This window comes from Scardinius erythrophthalmus (assembly GCF_964197995.2).
Source record: "Scardinius erythrophthalmus genome assembly, chromosome: 14".
NCBI lineage: Eukaryota > Metazoa > Chordata > Actinopteri > Cypriniformes > Leuciscidae > Scardinius > Scardinius erythrophthalmus.
In genome coordinates, this window is record NC_138234.1 from 5,087,978 (window position 1) to 5,103,418 (window position 15,441).

Sequence of the window (15,441 nt, forward strand, 5' to 3'; positions counted from 1 at the left end):
AGAGGTATGCTACATTGTTTTCAAATAACCTCACCATGTTGAATGTTCTAATTAGCATGTAACAACTATGTACAAAAAAAAGTCAAAATGAGTCAAGAAAGAGAAAAATGACAGCTGATATTACTTTCTGTTCACACCGGAAATGGTAAGTCAAGATGAATTTTGGGAAAAACATTTACATTGTTAGCATGTCATGCATTCAGTGTATACAGAAACAGTTGCATGCTGCTACAAGGCCACTGTAACAGCAAATCAATTAAATTAAATAGCAGAGTGATTGAACACACACCCACATACACGCAATTTAACAGTTCCTCAAAGTGCATTCGACCATAAAATAGCGAGTGAGAGGACTAGTACTGAAGTGGGCTAGAGACCCGTTCCACGGTGACAGAAATGTTGGGGAGAAACCAAGGCGGCCGTGCGGCGGCGCCAATGGAAAGTGCCTGTGTTTCAGCACGCCGGTAATTACACCACAGAAAATAAGCACGTCGACGCCATTGTGAATAATTTATTGGTCAATGAATAATAAAGTACCTGTGTTTCTGCCATGATTTGAAAGCCCCTTGTCAGGTGAAGCATCCAAAACCCCACGCACGTTTCGTATAAGACACGCCAGCTGTAAGCTAATGATATCCAGGAGATGGTTGGGGCTGACAGTCGGTAACAATGGATCATCCTGCCTTCCTGTCGTGACCTAGCGATTCCAGCTTGTGGAGACCAGGGGCTGTCATTCTGTCTACCATTACTGCTTATTCTTTGTAGATAACGCTAGTTTTGGAAAATAAAACTGTGTGATTTTTTTCCATCAGAACCCAGCACAGTTTGTTCCCAGCTCATCAAATTATCATGCCATCTACCTCGACTCTTCTTGGTGGGCCTCCGCCGGCGCTCACTTTTTTCTCTCGGCGGGGCAGTAGGTCAAGCTTGACACAACAAGACATGAGAAGAGGCTCTCTAGGGGAACATGCTAAAATCCAGAAAGCGTGCAGATATGAGGAGATGATCAAACGGTCAGGCAAGCATGGCAAATTAATTATTAACCGCCCGTGGGCAGGCAGGCAGGCGAGCCCCTGAATCTCCGGGTGCGGATAAACACACTTGAACCGTTGAAATTCCAGAGAGCGGAGAGGATGATGCCCGAGGTCTTTCTGTCTAATTATGAAGTTAAGAAAGTTCAACTTTCACAGCGCAAACACACAGGTTTACTAATTTAGCTGGTATGAGTCATAATTATTTGGTAGAGCAAAAACAAAAACAAAAAAAACAACAAACTTGTTACACCAGTGCTGCTCGATTCTGGCAATTGCGAATCATGATTTTTTTTTTGTTTCAAATAGAGATCTGGGCCCGTATTCATAAAGAATCTTAATGCAAAGAGTAGCTCCTAGTGACAAAATTCTAAGAAAATTCTTAGAAATGTGGGCGTTTACTCTTAAAATTAAAGAAAAACTCCTAGTAAAGAAAAAAGTAATTCAGAAAGCATCTTAACCCTTAAAAGAGGTCTTAAGGTCAAAATTGTTAGGAGCACGGACGAAGACTTTTAAGAGGCTTAAGAGTTTCTTTAGCAGAGGAGAAAATGGCAGAAAGACGAAGAGGGAGAAGAAATGTGTTGCAGACAATGGATGACAGTGAGTTAATAAGACGCTATAGATTAGATCGTGCAGGGATCATGTTTGTGACTGATCTTTTTAGAGACACGCTAATATCTCAAACACAGTGCAGAAATGCCATAGCGCCTGAAATGAAAGTAATCACTACATTACGATATTTGGCAACTGGGAAAATTCCATGTTTGATACATTAAAACCAACATTCAAACCACCGCTTAAATAGACATGCCAGCAATCATTGTAACTGGAAAGAGTGGAACAATTTTTATCATTCTAAGCAATCAAATACCTTATAGGAAATCAACAGCATGGTAAATAAAAAAAGGATTTATATACACATATATAATGTGTGTGTGTGTGTGTGTGTGTGTGTGTGTGTGTGTGTGTGTGTGTGAGAGAACGATCAAATAGGAAAAATTACGCATGTAAGTTCAAAGTGGAGGCTTAGAATAGACCCTATACTTAAAATCACTTTTTTTTTCTTCTTGGACAACCAACCAATCACAGTCTTCAAAAGATTGTGTCATACATAGCAACGGGTTCAACCCCGCCTCCTCACTAAGATAAAAGTTTTTTTATTTTCCTTACTCAGAGTTGCTCTCAGATCGGTCCCGACTCGCTCTTAAGCTAAGACTCCTACATAAAAGTTTTTAAGCTAAATTAAGAGTTTTCTGAGAGGATTCTTAGAATCTTTATGAATACAGGCCCAGGATTCTCCCACAATTCTAAACAGACGGCTAAACTAACTAAAGTTTCTGACAAATGTTAATTGCTGCAGGCTATTTAAAATGTTTAATGAATCTAAATGATTCAATGACACACTCATAAGCTATGTTTCCATCCACTTGTCAATCGAATTATCTGAAGTTCGGTAAAAAAGCTCATGCGAATAAAGCTGGTGAATGTGTGTTTCCATCCAACGGCTTTAAAGCGAATAAAAACCTGTGCGTAATGACGTCACATGCTGTTTTGCGATCAAACTGGTATATCGAATTGATTTGAGACATTTTAAGGTGTTTCCATTCATTTTCGCACTGAATCGCACAACATTCAAGCATACATTTGCGAACAAAGTTTTGCTAGACAAAATGGATCGCGCCATCTATCGTTTCCATCAGCGTTTATCGCATAAGCCGTATATCGATCAAGATAAAATCCGATGAGACCGACCGTATTTCATTTGAGTCGATGTTCATGAAATTCAATCGAATTTTACTGTTTCCATAAGGCATTTTTCATTCGATATCACTCAATTCGGATAAAAACGTGTGGATGGAAACATAGCTAGTGATAGGCTACTTCCCCTGTTTCATTACTGGATGAATCAGCATTTTTGAACAAATATCTTGAATGAACAGTCACTTGTCGCCACCTACTGGTGTAATGATGTAATGATACAATTGTTATTTGAAGCACGGTTACTTTCAAAAGGTGCTTTGAAAAAACAATACTGTGTCAGACATCCCACTACTCCCAGGAAAGTCCAGGAGTCTCCAGCATATTGATAGCGTCTCCCTGACGTCCGCAAATTATATCGCAGAAATCGAGCGAGCGAGAGAGAAAGCCGTATTATCACACTTTTCAAACACGTTTTCTTGCGTTCGTAATTTCTGGAGCCCCTCGCCTCTCCTTTTTCATCACCCTCAACAACATCCCTTTCACTTTCGTCCAATGAATACTCTTGAATGAACGAACCCATGTCAGGTGACTTACGAAAAAAAAATGGCGGAAATGAGTTGCAGGATCTGCTGAGTGGTTGACTATGTAAAAAAAAGACTGTTTGTGAAGCTGTTTCATATCTATCCGTGACAACTACTCTCTCTGGATCAAACGCAGATCTGAATGTTTGCTGTGATTTTGTCAAAGGTTTAATAGACACAGCCGAATCATTGTCATTTAGGAATGAGATCGCGTGGGTGTTTGAATCGAGATCGCTATATTTTAACGATTAATCGCGCAGCTCCACTACAAGACGAAGGTCATAAAAACCATCCGAGAGTGATGGATTGACTAGCTCGCTATGGTTTACCTCTGCTGTGTAACCTCTCTGTTCAGTGTCTGTGTAGCCCGAGGTCACACATTCCCGCCGGCTGGGTATCGACGCTTTACCCATGAGCGTTAGCGGCCACATGCGACGGCCTACAGCGCAGTCAGTTATGGATTTTCTGACAGAGAGCTTGAGAGTGTAATAGAGAAGCTTTGACGAGCTGAGACTTCACGAGACAAAGAGGATCACTCACACAATTAACCTTTCCACTGGCCGACACTATGAAGGAGAGATAATTCCATATGTTTTCATTTTCCTGACAGCACCAAGCACAGATGTGCCATACAAATGGTGATAAACATACATATATATTAATTATTTTCATGTCGTTTGTAAGGACATGCTTCATCTCCTTTCAGACTCTTTTTCTCGCGTTAAGAAGTGCAGAAACGCTTAAAATAATAACATGATTCTGTCGCCTCCATTTGGCGAGTCTCCTATAACGGGAGGCTCGGGGTGACGGATGACTAACCATAATCATCGGAGGAAAAAAAGAAACCTTCCCAAGCTTATAAAAACAGCTCCATTATGCCGAGAATTAGAAAAATGGCAGCCCATCAGGGGCGTTTTAGGAAAGGGGAGAGAGCATCACTTGACGCCCATCTTGTTTAAAATAGCCACCTTTCAACCACTGATTGAGGCTTATCTGAAAGGGTAAAAAGGCACATTTCGGTATCATACGTACTTTACCTCTGAAAAAGGCAATTACGGGGATCCCAGTGCCGGATAATGTCCTAAGTGGCTGTAATTTGGGAAATCAATGTGAGCAACATGTTCCGGCCAAAACATCCGTAATGTTTGGACTCTAAACCAACATCTACATACAAGCCAAGCACCTGCTCCTAAAATAACAAGACCGGGGTTCGACACTAACATTATGGAAAGTGCGTTTGCCTAGATGTGAAGAAGGTCCTTGCACTCATCTTTAGATTCAAAGCAAACCACAAAAATGACAAAAAAAAAGTTCTTGTAGACTTAACTGAAAGTCTTTGTGACGCTAAAACGAGTAAAACTAGGAGAGAAAGTCCTGGTGAGAGGAAAAGGACTGCCGCAGGTTTAGATTCGCCTGCTTGAACACAGAGATTTGTGGCCGTGTGCTCGACTGACTTCAGACCGACCGCGGTTCGTCCTCCCAATTGGACTCTCTCTCTCTCTTTCTCTCTCCGGCCACACGAGGCCAACGCGCCTATCGGTCAGCAGATCTGACTTCAGACATCGCCATAGAAACACGCGAGACGGGCGTTTTTTAACTAGCTAATCGACTGCAGGGAAGGCTTCATCAGAAGACTTACAGTCCCACCCAGGAGAGCATGTGGAGGAACGATAAAGGGACGCAGGGGGAAACACACGATATAAATATCTGGTTATGTGGCATAATGCAGAGCATTACTCAGAAACGCAGTTGTGGAGCATCTGTGAGCAACTAAATCGACTCAGAAATGATTTCTAGACAGATGGCAGTAAAGGTCGAATGTGGTTTCTGTGCAGATGTTTTCATGAGGTCATCATTAACCCTAAGCGGGTCATTTAGGTCTTTTACAGGCGAGCGTGACAGAGCCATTCGGGACTAACACGCCGGTTTCTGTAAGATAATGTTTTAACACATATAACATATAACATGACATAACATCAAGCCTTGAAATTACATAACATATAACAAATAACATGACATGTAACAACATATAACATGACATAACATCATAACATGACCTTACATGACATATAACATATAACATATAACATAACATAACATGTAACAAACACCAGTTGCACCAGATTCTTTAATACAACGGCTTTTCGGTTTTAATAATAACAATAAAATAATAAAAATGATTCTAATAATAAAATCAGAACTGATACCTCCTGAACATTGCCATTTGTGTCGCATGCTCCGGTTTCTTTAATACAATGAGTTTTCAGCCTTAAAGGTGCCATATGTAACAATTGAGGTAAAAATATCCCAAAAATGAGCTACACACATCAAAAGAATGAGAAGAAATAAGGGCGATGATGTCATTAAAAAAATGTCAAGTTATAGTGCTGCAGAGATATCAACCTTAATTAGCATTAGCATTACTAGCCACGGCCCGACAGGTGTCGTAATACCAGTTTCGGCCATGGGAGGCGGTATACGGGCAACATAACCACCAGCCAAACATGCAATACACGAATAACTCGCACGGCTTGTGGGCGTACTTGAACCTGATGTGGAAAGTACAGCCCACTACTACATTTCAGTTCAGGGAAGAGAGCGGAAGGATGGCTGAAGCCCTTGGCAAGAGACCCCTACCACCACTCGCTGCAGGGAAAAAACCGCGCTCTGAAGCACAAATAAAATCTCAAAAAGCTATCCGCCACACTGGCGGGTGAACGATCATACCAAAATATGACATTTTAAGCGCGCACGCGCTCTTCTGCCTCTAAGAACTAGCAGAGAGAGAGAGCGAGCCCCGGCCGCGCGCGCGCGCACTCACTCACTATATTCAGAGCGGTCAAGTTTCCCCGTACTTTTTGACAAGCGTCCTTGACAGGGCGGCCAGAGCTTCTTTGCAGCTCAAGTCGGCGGCGGTGTATACAGTTTTAGTAACGCTCTATCTGTTGACGGCGCTGAGGAAAAAGCTCCCGCCACTGGAAGAAGCTGTCGCCGCCCATTTGTGTCCTCCTGCGCACCCATCAAAGCCGTGCAGAACGTCTTCAGCACTCACGGATCGCGCATACTCCGCCGCTGGCCAGGCTGCTTCTGCTTTACACACCCTGGACGCACGAAACGTAACGGAAAACATTGCAAGGTGTAATGAGACCGAATGTTTTTTGGTGACTAATGATAACTTAGCTAGAAGTGGTATTGCTAATGAAAATCAAACTTGATATATGCTGCTAAATTAGCTTCAGGCGGGCAGCGTAACACTCTAAATAGATGTTGTCCCTATTTTAACTTGTATATGTGCAGCTAAGAAGGTAGGGGCGGAGCATAGACCAATTCACTTTCTGGAGGTATACTGCCCCCATCTGGTATGGAATGTGGAGTATGACTTGATTTTTTTTTGCCAGACATGACATATGGCACCTTTAAAAGTAATAATAATAATAATAATAGTAATAAATTATTTATTAATAAAAACAATTAAGATCCACACCGTTTTAAAATAAATAAATAAATAAATAAATAAATAAATAAATTAAATAAAGTTTAAAGCTCTCAATTATTGAATGAGATTTAGTGGTTTCTCATAATGATCAGCTCATTCAATCTCTTATTTTTAATCTGCATGTCAAACATTGTCTCGTGTGTCTATTTAGATTTCTGTTATAAAGGAGAGAAAAAAAAAGGACTTAACCGAACAAAAGCTTATAAAGATATGCAAACAACGGGAAGTGACTTGTTTGGTCCCGCTGTGCTTGTCCTCTTCCCACAATTCTCCTGTCACATTACTACAATTACCGCTGATTATGATACTTCAAGCCGACCCCTAATGAGCCGCTGTTTTCTGCAGGAGTCTGGATAAGAAAATCTTTAGCAGGTGTGGGGTGAGCAAGTCAAAGTCTAGCGAGAGCTTTAGGAAATTAACTTTAACAATAAGGCCAATTTTGCAACTGAGACGAGGAGGAAATTGCAACAATCTACAGTGATTTGCGGCGTCCTCGGGCGATTGGTACTTGCTGACAGGCCTCGTAAAAACGGACACCTGCGATCGCTCGAGGGTTGAAGACCTCGGAGTGGACTGTGGGAATCTCACAAAACAAAAAATGTCTTACTTTGCAATGAGATCATGATAAAACTATAAAAGACAGATGGGAAAGACCCAGCTGGATGTGTGCTAAAACACAAACACTGCTGAAGAAATGTAAGCGCCACAAACATTATCGTGTCAGTCAGGCTTGAATTCAACGGCTGACCGCTTTTAATTGTCGCCGTGACATCAATTATGCAAATGAGAACAATAAACAAACTAAAACGTCTGGGTTTTGATCAAAAACACAAACAAATCATCAAATATCCACCTCAGTGCTTGCAATACTGTCTTGATTAGCTGTTTAAGCAGAAATAAACCGAATTTGATCGTGGAGCCACAAAGAAAGGCTTTTCAATCTATTGAGTCTGATGGGACTCTGGTAAAGGGCTCAGTCGCTGATGCTGGATCACAGAGGTGACATGCAATAATCATTTTTGACATTCAGCAAATCCGAGCCCGCTAAACTGCTTCATGATTAATCTGAGCTGTTCAGGGAAAGTGTGTGTGCGAGCGTAATATCCAGCAGGTGGAGGTGACGCGATCCACGAGGCGCCATCTGCTGGTCAAGCGTCTACTGGAGGATTTTAAAGAGATGGAAATGCTGTCATCTACACACACTCATGTCTATTGTCTTCTGCGGAACATGAAAGAAGATATTTTGACGGATGTTCAAGCCACTCTTTTCCATACAACGGAAGCGTAGCCAATAGAGATCAGGAGCTTTCAAGCGCCAAAAAGAACCAAAAAGTGACCACAGTAATAGTAAAAAAGGCTAAATTTATTTCAATAGCACATTTAAAAGCAGCAGAGTTGCACCAAATGACTTGTGCACTGTATTCCAAGTCTCCAGAAGTCATGCGATAAGATTTGCATGAGAAATGGACAGAAATGTAAGTCCTTTACTTCGAAAGTCTAGTAGTCTAGTATACTTTTTACACATGAATTAGTGTCCAACTTAGAGCGCCAGCGTATTTAATTATTTCAATATTTGCATGATTATTTGCTGAAGCTAATAACTTTGCACATGTCAACATATTTAGTTTAGTTGTACTTTATTGTCCAGCCCTGGCTGAAAATTGGTCTTTGGCCTCGCTATACATACAACAATGTCAACACAATCAAATAAATAACTTAAAGTCCCCTTGTTGTCAATCATTTTATTCCTTAAAACTCATCTTTAATCACCAAAATGATTTTTTTTGTTTTCCTTGAACAAAATGTCTTCATGCCTTAAAACAGCTTGAGTGTAACTCGACACCCTTGCCTCATTTAGTATGCACGGTTCTATGAATATGCAAATGAGCCCCGCCTCCACTCACTCACTCAGCTCAGAGATCCACTGGTTGGCGATCACACGTTGATCTGATTGGTTACAAGGTAGTTTGTGACGTCAGAAACACCAGCGATTTCGAAGCGTGTTTTTGAGACTGTCTTTGGTTCACTGCAGTTTTAAGGAGGAAATACTCAGCAATGTTTTCGACTTAGGAATTTACACATGGTTTGTCTTAAAGTGTATTAAAAACACCATATAGACACATAAACAACATTAAAAGCTTGGTTTTCAACACAAGGAAAACTGTTGAAACGCTGTGAGTGGAGGCGGGGCTCATTTGCATATTCATAGAACCGCGTATACTAAATGAGGCAATGGTGTCGAGTTACATTCAAGCTATTTTAAGGCATGAATACTTTTTTTTAAGGGAAAAATGTTTAAATATGTAATTTTGGTGATCAAAGATGAGTTAAGGAATTCAATTATTGACTACAGGGGGACTTTAATTACTGGATGAATCAGTGTTTTTGAACAAATCTCTTGAATGAATGATTCATTTACATACATTTTAAGCCACTTGTCGCCACCTAGTGGTGTAACGATGTAATTAATACAACTTTCAGCGGGTCAGTGCAGATCTGAATGTTCTGGTGAGATTCTGTCAAAGGTTTAACGGACAAATCATTGGCATTTAGTAATGGGAGATTGAATCGAGATTGCGATCTCTTAATGATTAATCGTTCAGCTCTAAACATGAGTCATACAGACAACTTTTACAGTGCTTTTTTGTTGTTTCTTGAGCGTGATATGGCCTAGTCACAATTCTTGGAAAAGAGCAGCACGAACATTCGTCGAAACGTCTACTTTGTTGCTCTACGAAAGAACGTCACAAGGGCGAGTAAACGATGACGGGGTTTATTTTCCCTTAAACAACTAACCTGAGCTTAGTGTGGATGATTCAATATAATCATCAATATGATTTGTTGGATAGATAATAGATACATAATTTACCTGATAACCTTTTTATCACCTCGAGTGGTGAAAACCTGAGATTTACTTCAGCCATGGAGCTGCGTTGGGGAGGTTAAACCTGAGCACTGTACAAGCCAGGTAATGAGGGAGATTCAGGGCCTTTTAGCTGATAACTTTAAAGAGACAAGGCGAAGGCGGGGGTTCTTTCCCTCAGGGGACTGAAATCTCTCACTTGGAAGCTTCAAAGGAAAAATAAATTATTGAAATCGCTCTCGTCACTTTCTGCCCGAGTCAATCAAAGCGGAGGGGATCTGGCAAGGGCGCAGGCTGCATGCAGACACTTAAGGAGATTGCTAAACGCTACAGCGTCCCGTGGCACGCCGTCTCCCGAAATATCACGGCGGAGTGAGCATCGCTCTGAGGAACGACAACAAACAAGCCTGTGGCGACCGGGATTTCTAATGTGTGACCCTGGACCACAAAAAGTCTCGAGTCGCACGGGTATATTTGTGGCAATAGCCAACAATACATTGTATCGGTCAAAATGATCGATTTTTCGTTTATGCCAAAATCATTAGGATATTTAGTAAAGATCATGTTCCGTGAAGATATTTTGTAAATTTCCTTCCGTAAATATATAAAAATTTATTTTTGTGAGTGAATGCAGCACAATCGTGAACATAAATGAACAACTTTAAAGGAGATTTTCTCAATGTTTCGATTTTTTTGCACCCTCAGATTCCAGATTTTCAATAGTTGTATCCTAACCAACCACACGTCACTGGAAAGCTTATTTATTCAGCTTTCAGGTGATATATACATCTCAATTTAAAAAATGTACCCGTATGACTGGTTTTGTGGTCCAGGTTCACATATAGCAAAGGCCACAGGAAATCATAGAAACTCGACATGGAGGAATAACACGAGCCTGTGTTCTTGAGCATTGTGCAGATTGTGGTGTACAGTTTGGACACGGGATATTTGGGTCCGGTCGACGCGGCGCTGGACAGGGTGTCTCTGGACGCTGGAGGTTTTCAGGGGGCGAGAGGCTCAGAGTGGGTGTTGTGTGGTCAGACGGAGGCGCACCCAGGCCGATCCGACTGTTTTTAGAGCTCGAGTGGAGGATTGTGGGAAAACGGACCCCCGTCTGACGCCTCGTCCCAGAGTGAAGGATACGGACTAATAAGCGGGTTGACGTAATGCTGATACGTACCAATCAAGAGTCTGGACACACTGTACTAAAACTGTTTCTTATATAGTTAGGATGGAGACTGTGTGTGTGTGAGTGCGTGTGAGTGTGTGTGTGTGTGAGGTGTGTGTGATTGTGTGAGAGAGGGGTGTGCTTGTGAGGTGTGTGTGTATATGCGAGGTGTGTGTGTGTATGAGTGTGCGCGTGTGAGGTGTGTGTGTGTGTGTGAGGTGTGTGTCTGTGTGTGTATGGGTGCATGTGTGTGTGTGTGAGTTGTGTGTGTCTGTCTGTGTGTGAGATGTGTGTGCGTGCGAGTGTGCATGCGTGAGAGTTTGTATGTGTGCGTGAGTGTGTATGTGAGTGTGTGCTTCCGTGAGTGTGTGTGTGTGTGTGTGTGTGAGTTGTGTGTGTGTGTGAGAGAGGGGTGTGCTTGTGAGGTGTGTGTGTATATGCGAGGTGTGTGTGTGTATGAGTGTGCGCGTGTGAGGTATGTGTGTGTGTGAGGTGTGTGTCTGTGTGCGTGTGTGTGTGTGTGTGTGTGAGTTGTGTGTGGTGTCTGTGTGTTTGTGTGGTGTATGTGCGTGCGTGAATGTGTGTGTGTGTGTGCGTGTACTCATAAGCTAATTGTGTAAATGTAAAGCCACTGGACTTTCTGCACACACACACACACACACACACACACACACACACACACACACACACGCACAAAAACAAGCCCCCAGCTTTATTACCACAGGCCAGATTTATTCACAGCCCTTTTTTCTTTTTGATTAAAAACGTCTCCTCCACATGTTGATTTATGAGCACAAGAGCGAGCCGAGGGAGGCGGTGAGGATGACATCATGCAGTTGGCAACCTCTCGCAGAGGTGACATCCACTCGCTTTGTGTCTGTGTCGAAATAAAAGCCTGTGTGCGTGTGTTCAGCTGAACGACAAAACCACCTCAGTCATGTGCACATCACCTTACACAGGGGCTTATGAGAACAAAAGTGATTTAAAGTCAGCATGCGACCCAATTTACGTCCGTAATTGATGCATTCAGAGTGAATGAGATATTAAGAAGAAAAAAAGTACAGAAATTGATTAATATATCAGTGTTGGGAGCTGTTAACTACAAGCAATGCTCCTAGTTTAACTACGCTGTAAAAATGTTATGAAGTTGCAAATAAAACATCATTATTTTAATTGGTCTACTTCAACATTTTGTTTTAATTTGATGTGTTACTTGCCATTTTTTTCTAATTGTTTGCTAGATTTACTAGCAATTTCTGCTTTTCAACACCAATTTTTTTCAGTGTACATACAAGCGACGTATTCCCAATTAGAAGTGTTGTAGAATAAAAAAACGCTACTTTGCTGTTTTAATGTCACATTATATTGCACACGTAGCTTTAGCATCATGCTAGCTGATGCAACAATCAAAACGGCTATCCTAAACTCTCATTTGGAAATCCAATTAATTTTAGTGAATCACAAAAATAGTTGATGTAATTGAATTAGTTAAATAGTTTTGTAACTGTGCAAATGTCGCTAACTCTTACATTTTTGCATTTAAGTGCCAACTCCTTTCCAAAATAAGTAGCTTGACCGTTCCTAAACTCTCATACGAAGCATTAGGAGGTCTAATAGTGAATAGCTAAAACAGTTAATTTAAACGAATCAGTTATTTTTATTTGTAACTTAAAGTGCTAACTGCTAACTTTTAGCATGTAAGTGCTAACGTCTTTTCCAAAATAGCATCTTAACTCTAGCGTGCCGACTTTCAATTTGCAGTAAACTTCACAAATGAGTTTCAAAGCTTCTCCAAAACAGAAAATGACACGAGAACAACAACAAAATGTCCCCCGCTTAGCCGGCTGTGCTGCGCGACAACCTGTCAAGACAGTAATTAGCGATCAGAGCCTGTGAGAGCACAGCAGACGGCAGCGCAGCCAATCAGACGGCGCCGTGCAGAGGCTTTCGGTGGCTGGGGGGTTTGAGGGGGGATTGAGTGATTAGTGCTCTGGGACCATGTGCACTGCCTAGTAAACATCTGAATCACAGCGACCCGCACACAGACTCAAGACAAACACCAGGAGCAATTTTGAGGGTGTCACCATTAAAAAACAAAGACTGATAGTGAGTGATTACATTCCCTACGATTAAAAGAAGAAAGGCATTGCATGTTTAAGAAAGAAAAACACACACAAATGTGGTCTCGTTAATGTCTCAATTGTTTCTCCTAGACTACACTGAGCATGAACGGACGGCAAATGGAGGCTAAAGAATGGATCTCAACACATTCGTCCGAAAATTCACTATTAAAGGCCCCCTGAAATCCACATTTAAGTTTCTTAGCTTTTAGAATGAATATGTTAGCCTTAAGGTTATGAATAAGCTGGTGTGTTTCAAAACAACGACAAAATTAACATTTAAGAGATATAAGCATTCAAAACTCACAGTCTCTCACTTCCGCTAAAATGGATCACAGGTTTTTATGGACTTCAGCTTCTCATCACATCTTCTGTCCAATCAAATGCTCTCTAGAATCTAAAGCTCTGCCCCCTCTGCTATAAACACCACCTGGCCAATGCGACCGTTGACACACACGTTACGGAGCAATATGTGTTGGAGATGTGTTTTCGGTTGCTCAAACGCTCGAGATTTATTCTGTTTTCCAACTGGACGTTGATTAAGAATGAAATGGATAAATTTATTCACATCTCTACTATTGAATCCAGCGTATCATCAGCGCTCGGATTCGCTTCCATTGAGCTTGTCAAGTACGACTGCAGTCTGTGAGGTAAACTAAGCGCTATTGGCTATTTGAAAAGGGGGAGGAGCCATTCAATATGTCCCGCCTTAGCTTCCTGTTTCAGTGGAAATTACGTCAACACATCAAACAAAGCTGCGCGTTTCAAGGCACTTCAGTGGGCCTTTAACTACGTTTTTGTAACTAATTTTGGAGAAAATACATTCTGTCTAACCGTTTTTGAATGCAGAAACGCATTTGAAGTAAACGTCTCCTTTGAAACGTGAATCAGAATCCAGAATAATCTCACACGTACAAGCAGCCTGCTGACTAGTAATAGTTTTCTCACCCTTATTGCATTCAAAGTGAAGGCATCAGATGTATGTTGCCTTCTCTTCTGGGCCGCCCTACAAAACCAACAAATAGGAGAACAGAACAATGTCGGGCACACAAAGACTGTATCTGACAGCGGCCCATTCTCATGTTATCTCTCAGGCGGCGCTTGAATTACACCTATTTTAGGCTTGAAAGCAGTAGGTGGAGGCTTTACCTCTGCTTTCATCCCGCACTCGCCCCTCTTTACTTCACTTGACTCTTTGTTTTGTTTCCTTAATGCGTCTCTAAACCCATCTTAGGGGAGAAATGGTGCAGAACAAATCCTGACTTCGAGCCTTGGAAATTAAAAGACAGCACAGGCCCCGATCCGTCTGATGAAGAGATATGCACGGGGGTAAAGAGAGACGATATAATCCGATAAATAGTGATCTCGCGCTTCACGTCGCTACGTGTACGGGGAGATCCTTAAACCCACACAGCGGTTCCTTTTTTATTCTTCTGATGATTATGAAACAGCCTTGAAACTGTAATTGTGCGAAATTATACACTTTCAGCTTCCAAAAAATTGGTCGGTGGGTCGTCTGAACAACTAGTTGATCAATTGGCTTTAATCGATTAATCGACTTTAATCGATTAATCGAGGTCCTATTTAATTAGCTTGGTTTTGGGTTCAACGTTTTGATTGACAAGCGGGATATTGGGCAGCTAGTTAACCAGTTGATCATTGTTACCCATCCATAATGTTATGTAAAGCTTGAGTAGTTTTAACCTTAACAAAAGTCATAAACATAAGGCCAGAAACTTAATGCTGGCCTCATTTCTTAATCAACTTAATGGATGGCTAGTCAACTAGTCGTAGTTGTAGTTGACCCAAAATAGCGTCCCTCAACCTCTGGATCTGCCAACAGTAGGCCTGCAATGGCGCAGGCGCGCCAAACCAGGCGCGTAGCCAGTAATGGGCCAGGGCGGCACTGGCCCGCCCAGGCAAGTTTGATCAAAATACATTTTTAGTTTATTTTTATTATTCAAATGTATTTAAGAAAATATATTAATATAAACCTGATTTATTGTTGACTGGTGTGTGTGTTTAATTTGTTTTCCGAATTAAAGGGAATTGTTGAAGCAAGTTGTAGAAAGCCTCTCTCCGGAACGTTGGCCTAATTGGTTGCTATGGTTGCTAGGGCGACAGGAAGACTCTCTGAGCAGCGGGCTCTGGCGGCCTTTATCCAATGTATAAACATCGCCACAATAACGGCTAAACAAGTTTCTTTAATGTTTTATTTTTAAAAAAAGAGAAAGTTGAGGAAGAAGACACACCATCTGCCGAGTCCACCCAGCCCAGTTCTTCAGACTCATTAACCCACAATAAGGCTAGTCAGGCACTGGTGGCGGCCGCCGCTCTCTCCCTGGCGGCAGTGTCAGTGCTCTCTCCCGGTCAGCCTGACACGGGTTTACCCGCCGATCTAACTGCAATTGATGAACCACCTTCACAACCCAATCTGAAGGTATTTCCCTGCACTGTCAAAAATATAAAATCAAGGATCAT

At 41.7% G+C, this 15,441-nt stretch overlaps 1 protein-coding gene across 12 annotated transcripts in view; it reads right to left on the reverse strand.

The window, feature by feature from the left end:
* Window positions 1-15,441, reverse strand: part of ptprsa (protein tyrosine phosphatase receptor type Sa) — a 215,315-nt gene that overhangs the window by 108,003 nt on the left and 91,871 nt on the right. The gene's annotated exons all lie outside the window — the stretch shown is intronic.